Source organism: Hylobates moloch, unplaced genomic scaffold (assembly GCF_009828535.3).
Source record: "Hylobates moloch isolate HMO894 unplaced genomic scaffold, HMol_V3 SCAFFOLD_6, whole genome shotgun sequence".
In the NCBI taxonomy this organism is placed as follows: Eukaryota; Metazoa; Chordata; class Mammalia; order Primates; family Hylobatidae; genus Hylobates; species Hylobates moloch.
This window is the reverse complement of record NW_026652281.1, coordinates 31,857,539-31,868,524: the sequence shown is the minus strand read 5'-3', so window position 1 is coordinate 31,868,524 and position 10,986 is coordinate 31,857,539. Positions and strand designations below refer to the sequence as shown.

Below are 10,986 nucleotides of genomic sequence, written 5' to 3'. Positions count from 1 at the left end.
TCTGGGTAAATGTATAACATAGATATGTTTTATTTAGTCCACATTGTTGTTACTGTTTTTTCTTTTTAAAGAGAACTTTACACAATGATTCTTATTCCTACTTTGCTTAAAAAATTTTGTAGGCTGGCCGGGTGCGGTGGCTCATGCTTGTAATCCCAGCACTTTGGGAGGCCGAGGCGGGCGGATCACGAGGTCAGGAGATCGAGACCATGGTGAAACCCCGTCTCTACTAAAAATACAAAAAATTAGCCGGGCGTGGTGGTGGGCGCCTGTAGTCCCAGCTACTCGGAGAGGCTGAGGCAGGAGAATGGCGTGAACCCGGGAGGCGGAGCTTGCAGTGAGCCGAGATTGCGCCACTGCACTCCAGCCTGGGTGACAGAGCGAGACTCCATCTCAAACAAAAAAAAAAAAAAAAAATTTTGTAGGCAATACCAGACCCTCATTTTTAGCCTTGAGAGCTGCAGGACATCTTCCCCGATCAAAGGGCATAGATTTGCCTGTTGATTATAGCGCCCACAATGCCTTACAAAATCTTTCATCTAATTCTTTTAAGCCACCCATCTGGCTCCAGGGGGAAAGAGGGAAAACTGTGTTCTGTTGAGCTCCAGCGAGTAGAAGGGAGGCCAGTTCCTTCAGCAGAGAAGCCCTTTCTATAAAGTAGTTCAAGTTAACGGTTTAGACCAAAAACTTCATGAGATTGTGAGGTTTCCATCTGTGGAAATAATCACATGGGGTTTCGACATCTCAGAGATTCTGTGTCAGGTTAAGATACTGGAATAGATGAACTCTATGATCTCACCATTCTGGTTCTCATATAATAGGTCCTTAATATCTGTTTTTAGGTTTCAAAGTCCCCGCTGGAACATTTTCTTGCAGGGATATTTTCTTTCAAGAAAATAATACCTGCAGAATGGGAAAGAAAATTGATGCTGTTTGCATGTTCTCTACCATGCAGGTATCATTGTCTTAATAAGAAAAGATAAGCTAGAAATAGCAGGTGATTATAGTCAGGTATTTCACTCAGTCAGAATTTTTTCTGCCTATGAGTAGTTGAATGTTATTTTCTGCCAGTTAATTTTCCTATAAGCTATTGCAAGATTCTTGCTAGTGGACAAATAACATTTGAATTCCTAGGGAAAAAAGGCTTCTTTAACAGGTCTAACACTGGCAATTTTGAAGGATGAGGAGAGATACTTACTAAGTGAGCTCATCAAATAAAAAAGACTATTGTTGGGACAATAGATAACTTTTTTGCTTATGAAATTTCAATAAATACATGTGATAATGGTTTGAAATAGTGACATCTAATATATTTTTAGTTATGTAACTGAATGTAAACTTTAAATTTGTAGTTTTAGTTACTTGTGTGGACAGATAAAATGGAACATGTGTATGATAAAAATAACACTTTACATTTTTACTGTACTTTCCAAAGCCCTATCCCACCATTGAATTTAATTTACACAACAATTTTGTGTGATGTTTTCTCAGTTAACATACATGATATTTCAGTGTAATGGTGTCATAGCCCTTAAGTTTTAGTAGGAGCGACAAACCCAAATGCCTGTAGGGGTAAGGCAGGTAATGTAATGAGCAAAACAGAGGCACATGTAAGAAACAACAGTGCAAAGACATTGATAAAAGACACATTTGGCCTCAGTTGGGGAGAACAGTGTGATGGATCAGTCTATGCTTAACACGGTCGCTCAGCATATGTTTCCATATTCTTCTACGTACATTTCTGGACTACAGCTAGTGTCCTACAGGTGAATTAGGCTCTGCGAATTAAATGCCTTTGTGTGTGATTTGGAAGGCTAGATTGGGGGCTTCTTTCTCCCGCTGTTTTACTTGGCAAATAAGGTTGCAGGTTGTAGAGAGGCAGCTGTAGCCAGAGTGTTGGCCTTCTGATCTCAGAATCGCTGATACAATCAGCATTCAGAATCGCTGTGTTCTTGAAGAGCTAGAAATCAAGATGTGAAATAAATTGTGAATAAATGTGAAATAAATTGATTTTTAAAATATACTTAATACTTGATTTTTAAAATATGCTTACCGTGAACTACATTGGTTTCTTAAAATATACTTTTCAGGAATACTTTCAGATTTACTTGAAGGTTATGAAGATAGCACAGAGAGTTCCCATCTTTTCCACACCAATTTCCTCTATTTTTAGTACCTTATATTCTTATGGTACAAGTTGAGTATCCCTTGCGGAGTCAGAAGTGTTTTGGATTTTGAATTGTTTTGGATTTTTGCATTATACTTACTGGTTGAGCGTCACTAATTGAAAAATCCAGAATACCAAATGCTTCTCTGAACATTTTCTTTGAGAATCATATCAGTGCTCAAAACATTTCAAATTTTGGAGCACTTCAGATTTTGGGTTTTCTAACTGGGGGTGATCAACCTGCATATTTGTTAAAATTATTGAACTAATATTGATATATCATTATTAATGAATATCTATACTTTGTATGGATTTCTTTGGTTTTTACTTTTCATCCTTTTTTTTTTCTTTTGAGACAGAGTCTTGCTCTGTTGCCCAGGCTGGAGTGCAGTGGCGCAATCTTGGCTCACTGCAAGCTCTGCCTCCCAGGTTCACGCCATTCTCTTGCCTAAGCCTCTCCGAGTAGCTGGGACTACAGGCGCCCGCCACCACGCCCGGCTAATTTTTTGTATTTTTTTAGTAGAGACGGGGTTTCACCGTGGTCTCGATCTCCTGATCTCGTGATCCACCCGCCTCGGCCTCCCAAAGTGCTGGGATTACAAGCGTGAGCCACCGCGCCCGGCTTACTTTTCATCCTTTTTTCACCCAAGATCCCACTGAAGATATGACATTAGATTTAGTTGCCATGTCTCTTTAGGTTCCTCTTGGCTGTGAAAGTTTCTGAGACTCCTTGTTTTTGGTGAACTTGATAGTTTTACAAAATACTGAGAAGGTATTTTGTAGAAGTCCCCTCAATTGGGGTTTGTCTGATGTTTTTCTCATAATTGACTGGGATTATAGGTTTCGGGAAGGAAGACTTGTCATGCCAGACCCCTATTGATGCCAGTAGGGATGGCACTGTGTCTGCAGGTCTAAGAAGAGACCCAAACCCAGCAAAGGAGACATAGGGTTTATGGAGGACTTATATACAGTGACTGTGGGCTGGACAGGAGAAGCACTATCATTTGTAAAAAGCACGCAGTTTAAATAGCATTTTTTACTTAGCACTGTCCATCTAGAAACCTCCATTTAACTCAAAACAAGGTTCTCAATTCCCTGAATACCTGCATAAAAAGGAATGGGCCAGGTGTTCTGTTGTCCTTCTTAAATAAGGAGTAAACCTCTGGGTTGGCCATTCCTGGATTCCTTAGTTTGCAATTCTGAGACAACATTCCTCTTAGACCATAGTGTCATGCTTGGGGTATGCTGAAGTTACTGCTGACAGGTGAGGATACATCTGTCATATAAGATCACAGAGGCAAAGTGCCATTCTCATCACCTCATATCAAGGGTACATATTATAAATGTCACTGATTATACTAACGTTGATGAGCTGGCTGAGGTAGTGTCTGTCTGCTGTCTCCACTGTAAAATTGCTCTTTCACCCCCTCTCCATACTGTACTCTTTAGAATAGAGTCACTATGCACAGCCTCCTTGGGAGTTGATATGGTTTGGCTATGTCCTCACCCAAAATCTCATCTTGAATTGTAATCCCCATAATCCCTATAATCCCTACGTGTCAAGGGCGGGACCAGGTGGAGGTAATTGAATCATGGGGGTGGTTTCCCCCATACTGTTCTCATGATAGTGAGTGAGTCTCACGAGATCTGATGGTTTTATGAGTGTCTGCCATTTCCCCTGCTTGCACTCATTCTCCCTCGTGCGGCCCTGTAAGGAGATGCCATTCACCATCATTGTAAGCTTCCTGAGGCCTTCCCAGCCATGAGGAACAATGAGTCAATTAGACCTTTTCTTTATAAATTACCCAGTCTTGGGTATTTCCTTATAACAGTGTGAGAACGAACTAATACAGTAAATTGGTACCAAGGTAGTGGGGTATTGCTATCAGATACCTGAGAATGTGCAAGCAACTTTGGAACAAGGTAATGGGCAGAGGGTGGAACAGTTTGAAGGGCTTAGAAGAAGACAAGAAAATGTGGGAAAGTTTGGAATTTCCTAGGGACTTGTTGAATGGCTTGGACCAAAATGTTGATTGTGATATAGATAATAAAGTTCAGGCTGAGGTGGTCTCAGATGGAGATGAGGAACTTTTTGGGAACTGGAGTAAAGGTGACTCTTGCTATGCTTTAGCAAAGATACTGGAAGCATTTTGCCCCTGCCCTAGAGATCTGTGGAACTTTGAACATGAGAGAGATAATTTGGGGTATCTGGCAGAAGAAGTTTCTAAGCATCAAAGTGTTCAAGAGGAAGCTTGTTTGGAAGCTTCAAATGTTTGGAAAATTTGCTGCCTGACAATGGAATAAAAAAGAAAAACCCATTTTCTGGGGAGAATTTCAAGTTGCTGCAGAAATTTGCATAAGTAACAAGGAGCCAAATGTTAGTCACCAAGACAATGGGGAAAATGTCTCCAGGGCATGTGAGAAGTCTTCACAGCAGCCCCTTTCATCATGGGCCTGGAAGCCTATGAGGGAAAAATGGTTTGTGGACTGGGCCAGGGACTACCTCTCCGCCCGCCCCCCTGCCCCCCAGCCTACTTCTCTGTGCAGTCTTGGGACATGGTGCCTTACATCCCAGCTGCTTCAGCTTCAGCCATAGCTAAAAAAGGTCAAGGAGGGGCTGGGCGCGGTGGTTCACGCCTGTAATCCCAGCACTTTGGGAGGCCAAGGCGGGTGGATCATGAGGTCAAGAGATCGAGACCATCTTGGCCAGCATGGTGAAACCCCATCTCTACTAAAAATATAAAAATTAGCTGGGCGTGGTGGCACACGCCTGTAGTCCTAGCTACTTGGGAGACTGAGGCAGGAGAATCGCTTGAACCTGGGAGGCAGAGGTTGCAATGAGCTGAGATCGCACCACTGCACTCCAGCCTGGGTGACAGAGGGAGACTCCGTCTCAAAAAAAATAATATATAAAATAAAAAAGGGCCAAGGTTCAGCTTAGGCCATTACTTCAGAGGGTGCAGGCCCAAGCCTTGGTGGCTTCCACATGGTGTTGAGCCTGTGAATGCACAGAAATCAAAAATCAGGGTTTGGAAACCTCTGACTAGATTTCAGATGATGTATGGAAATACCTGGATGTCCAGGCAGAAGTTTGCTGCAGGGGCAAAGTCCTCATGGACAACCTCTGCTGGGAAAGTGCAGAAGGGAAATGTGGAGTCAGACACAGTGGGGACACGGAGTCCCCACTGGGGCACCACTTAGTGGAGCTATGAGAAGAGGGCCACCACCCTCCAGACCCCAGAATCGTAGATCTACTGACGGCTTGCACTGTGAGCCTGGAAAAGCCACAGACACTCAATGAAGAGCAGCCAGGAGGGGAGCTTTACCCGTCAAAGCCACAAAGGCAGTGATGCCCAAGGCTATGGGAGCTCACCTCTTGCATCAGTGTGACCTGAATGTGAGCCATTGAGTCAAAGGAGATTATTTTGGAACTTTAAGGTTTAATCTCTGTCCTATTGGATTTGAGACTTGCATGGGGCCTGTAGCCCCTTTGTTTTGGACAATTTTTCCTATTTCGAATGGGCCTATTTACCCAATGCCTGTACCCTCACTGTATCTAGGAAGTAACTAATTTGCTTGTGATTTTATAGGCTTTTAAGCAGAAGTGACTTGCCTTGTCTCCGATGAGACTTTGAACTTGGACTTTTGGGTTAATGCTGGAATGCTTTAAGATTTTGGGGCTGGTGGCATGATTGTGTTTTGAAATGTGAGGACATGAGATTTGCAGGGGAACCAGGGGTGGAATGATACGGTTTGGCTGTGTCCCCACCCAAAATCTCATCTTGAATTATAATCCCCATAATCCCCACGTGTCAAGGGTGGGACTAGGTGGAGATAATAGAATCACAGAGGTGGTTTCCTCCATGCTTTTCTTGTGATAGTGAGTGAGTCTCACAAGATCTGATGATGGTTTTATACCATCTGGCATTTCCCTTGCTTGCAGTCATTCTCTCTCCTGTTACCCTGTGAAGAGATGCCTTCTGCTATGATTATAAATTTCCTGAGGCCTCCCAGCCATGCAGAACAGTGAGTCAATTAAACCTCTTTCCTTTATAAATTACCCAGTCTCTGGTATTTTCTTTTTTCTTTTACTTTTAGATGGAGTCTTGCTTTGTCACCCAGTCTGGAGTGCAGTGGTGTGATCTTGGCTCATGCAACCTCTGCTTCCCAGGTTTAATCAATTCTCCTGCCTCAACTTCCCAAGTAGCTGGGATTACAGGCATGCACCACCACACCTGGCTAATTTTTGTATTCTTAGTAGAGATGGGGTTTCACCATGTTGGCCAAGCTGGTCTCGAACTCCTGACCTCAAATAATCCACCTGCCTCAGCCTTACAGACATGAGCCACTGTGCCTGACCTGTCTCAGGTATTTTCTTTTAGCAATGTGAGAATGAACTGATACAGGAGTGAAGTAGCTACAAAATTTATGTGGAATTCTTCTTTTTGAGATACTTTTCTCTTCTCCCATTTATTACTTTATTCAATAATTTCTTTATGTAAGTATGAATGCATGGATATTTTATATTTTGAGTTACAATTCAATATTATGTTATTTCCTTTGTTGCTCAAATTGTTGATAATATTGGCCATTGGGAGGTCTTTCAGTTGGCTCCCATGTCCCTCTGTCATCCCCCCAACATTCTGTGAGTTTTTTTGGCTTCGGGTTTTTTTTTGGAGTACTTCCTTACTTTCTAGTATTATAAGATGCTTCAGACTCATCTTGTATATTCCCTGCCTCAAGTCTAGAATCCGCCATTTATCAGTTGATTTTTAAATCTTGCCTTAAAAGAAAAATTTTTCTTTTTTCTTTTTTTTTTTGAAACAAAGGGCAGAACAAACAAAGCACATCTGTGAGCTAGATCAAGGCTGTGAACCACCAGTTGGTGACTATGCTAGTCGATTCCATTCCAAACTCTGTAGTATCACTCTTTTGTGTCTATTGTTAGCTTGTGAGTGCTCTCACCTCACAGCTCATATCAAATCTGCTCTCATTCTCCTCATTCACCCGGGTAGAGATGACTGTTCATGGTTCTTTTATTTTAAAAGTGGTCAAGTATTAAGTTAAATCAATCACTTAGAAGGCATGGTAGTGAATTCAGGTGAAATATAGTGATCCTGTACACTCTCTTTCCCAGAAAAACAACAGTCTATTTGAAACAGAAAGGATGGATAAAATAAGACTCTACTCACAAAAAAGCCAAAATGTAGTAAGTGCCGCAAGTTGGCAATGTATACATATGAATTCAGGACAGCATAGGATAAGAGAAAGCAGCGGGAGACTCTGAGGACCCGAGAGGGACCATGAATTGATAGATCATGATTGATTGCTCTCTCATGATCGGTGACTTCCATGGACAGCAAGAGAGCGCCAGCATTATGTAGGTGGGCCGACCACCACTCAGCTCTAGATGATTGTTATCACACAGAAAAGAGGGCCTTGTGTTGGCAGGTCTTCTGATTTTGAACAGAAAAACTGAAGGTTTTCTAAAATCACTCCATTTTTAATTACTGACAGCATATTCCTTCCCTCTCCCTCTCAAAAAGCACTAAAACAATTTGAAATTTAAACCTCTTTGGGGCCACCAGTTTGAGACCACTGCAGGGAGGATATTGCTGATGAGCTTTCATAGAATTTCAGGCATCAGGCAGGTTCTGGAGGTCTTTTTTAGACTCAGGGTTCTCCTTTTTTAGACCCTAGGTCTAAAAAAGTTGCTCCTGTGTGAGCAACTGCTCCTTACCTGAATGGAATGCTGACTCCAGCCCCTTCTCCTAGTACTTTGTCAGTACCACTACTGGGAAAAGCTGAAACAACAGCACTTAAACAAGAACTTGGCCACAAGATGTGCTGCTTTCTTCTGTTTCTTGCATTTAGAAAAATTTGCTGAAAACATTCTCAACCATCACAGGCTAGCTGAGGTGCTATGAGACTCAAGGTTGCAGTGACATAATCATCATTACTAACACAGCAAAGTGAGCACTTAGAAAATCGTTGACTTTGGCTGGGCACAGTGGCTCATGCCTATAATCCCAGCACTTCGGGATGCCGAGGCAGGTGGATCACCTGAGGTCAGGGGTTTAAGACCAGCATGGCCAGCATGGTGGAACCTGTCTCTACTAAAAATACAAAAATTAGCCAGGTGGGGTGGTGGGCGCCTGGAATCCCAGCTACTTGGGAGGCTGAGGCAGGAGAATTGCTTGAATCCGGGAGGTGGAGGTTGCAGTGAGCTGAGATCGTGCCACTGCACTCCAGCCTGGGGGACAGAAAGAGACTCCGTTTCAAAAAAAAAGAAAGAAAAAGAAAAGAAAATGGTCAACTTTATAGGCTTAGTGAAGAGAGTCTCAGGGCATAGAATCAAATTCTCCTTTGCTGATGGATCCAGTGCCTGGGAGCCAGTCCCCCACCAGGCTTGTGTTCCAGGGTCCTCAGCTGTGCGTCCCTCCAGAGGCTGAGTCAGGACTGGGAAGTCTCTTATTGGCACAAAGGAAGCCACGCTGAGAGGCTCCCCTGGCTGAGTAATTGTGCTTCCCTCTGCCTCACTCACCCATGCTCCAAGAGCCTAATGAGCAGCCTGGCTGGAGGAGCCCCTAGAAGCCACCTGCCCTGCTGTCTCAAGATTAATGGAATCAAGTGATGCGGCAAAAATGCCATGACAGAACCTTATGCTGCCAATCCTCTCGGTGTCATTTAACTAAAGAAACCGTAAACAAAAACGAAGAAGAAGAAAACAGCTGGTGGTATAATCCTGCTCTATTCTTCATGAGAAAGAGAAAGGGGAAGAGAGTTCTGATTTTCATATCTGAGAGGTCTCTGTTGGCTGAAACTTCTAGGGAAGCTTCTACGTATGCATAGTTGTAACTCCAACTTTATTGTGAAGTGTTAGAGCTGGGATTCAGCTGTAGCCCCTCCCTCTCAAAGATGGCCCTTTGTGACCTCCAGAGCTCTACTTCAAACAACTCAATTTCAGGGATTTCATAGCTCTTTATAAACTGAGCAGTGAGTAGTAGCACATTCTATTTCTCCTGATTCAAGAGAAGAGAAACCAAGGCACTGAATAAACAGGCCGTTTGGTGTGGTCAGGGCCTAAGAGTACAGAAGCAGAGTCTGACATTTGAGTTATATTCTTTGGCAAACAATACTCACTATTTCTTGACAAATTTCAAGTTTTGCTCTTGAGAGAGGAACTGTAGTTACGACTTTGTTCAAAGACATGGAATCAGGCACTCAAAAGTGCACTGGATAATGCTGCAGTTTGCAAGAGAGGACACAAAATGGAAAAGTCAAGAATGTTAATGGCTAAGGCAGACGAACAGGTTATTCACTTTCTTTTTGAACTCTGTGCCTACCCACCTTCTGGGGATTATATTCTCCATCCTGAGAAAGCAAATTGGCCATGCTTTATAGCCCAAATACTGGCTGGCAGTCTCATTTGAGGAATTTGTTTGTCTTGCTGTCAAGCTTGCGTTCTGAGCTAAATGGGCCAGAAAGAGTGAAGAATACTGTAGAAACACAGGCTAAACCCATGGTGAAATTATTACAATGTAAAATATCCCTTTTAAGAAAGCTGCAAATTCTAAAAATTCTGTTCTAGATTTCTGGAATTACAGATCAATGATAAAGGGTGAGTGATTCATGATGTCACAAGTTAGCACCCAGCTTCTCCCAATAAATGCCATCCAGGCCTTCTTTTTGTGAAAGAAAAAAAAAAAAAAGGCTTTTTCCCCCCTCATACATAATACTTACAATAAAATTATTTAGATATCCAAATACCAGAACTTTTGTGGCTTAATACTGACTGCTTTTTTTTAGTTAATAAAAACTATCATTTATAGAATATTTACTATGTGCCAGGAATTACACTGAATTAGGACTTTATATAAATGATCAAATTGAATCTTCATAATCCTATGAAAAAGTACTATCCCTGTTTTACAGATGAAAAAACCGAAGCATGAAGAGGATTAGTAATGTGGCTAAAATAGTGCAGCCGAAGTGTGGCAGAGTTGGGACCCAAACCCAGGGATCTGAGCCAAAGGGTCATGTTTTGACCTCTTAGTGCCTTAAGGCTCACTGATTGAAGTGTGAACTCTGCAGTGAGTTTCTGTTATTCCACACCTCACTCTCTCTCTGGGCTCCAACTCTACTTCTTTTATTCAGCATTTTAGGTTCTTTATTTAGGAGCCTATAGAGTTCAGGCAACTTGAATATGAGCATGCCTTCCTTGCAATGAGAATTCCCAAGTTCCAACATACCAGGAGCACAAACCTGACTTTGTACTTCCTGTGCCTTCTACACGTTTTTGTTTCCGTTCAGGCCAGCACCAGTTAACCGGATTAATTAAGCTTAATACAAACTAGACAAGCTGAAGTTCAAAGTAAATTAATGAAGAGCCTATTCTATCAATCTAGGCGAATATTGGAAAAGTACTTATGGGCCTTGTTCTCTCAGATGAGGACTGAGGGCTGGGTGCTAAACAAAGCTCAGGACCCACAAAATCCCTAGATGTAACTTTTTCCATTAGTATTCTCACTGATTTAGAATGATTGTCATTCCAGCCTCACCCCCACCTCTTCTCTCCAGCCCTTAGCAATTTATTTTCCTTTTAAAGATTTTCTTTTTAACAATCTCCACACTGGCTTTTACCACCAAATGAAAGGAAACTCTTTTCTTGGAACTTTCTTTGTTGCTTTTTCAAAACACAGCCCTGAAAATCTGATACTCGAATCTTATGTTTATAGTATATTAATTAGATCCTTCCTATGCCATAATTGTGGCCAGGTGCCTGGATTGGGAAGAGGACTGAGAAAGGCACTTACCTA

At 42.2% G+C, this 10,986-nt stretch overlaps 1 long non-coding RNA gene across 1 annotated transcript in view; it reads right to left on the bottom strand.

Annotated features, from left to right (window-relative positions):
• Positions 1–10,363, bottom strand: part of LOC116470348 (uncharacterized) — a 23,788-nt gene extending 13,425 nt beyond the window's left edge. Inside the window, exons 1-3 of the long non-coding RNA XR_004248584.1 lie at positions 10,283–10,363; positions 9,518–9,638; positions 9,311–9,412 (exon numbers count right to left, since the gene is read on the bottom strand). This is a non-coding gene — a long non-coding RNA (uncharacterized LOC116470348). The remainder of the gene's footprint in view (positions 1–9,310; positions 9,413–9,517; positions 9,639–10,282) is intronic.
• Between the last annotated feature and the right edge of the window lie 623 nt (positions 10,364–10,986).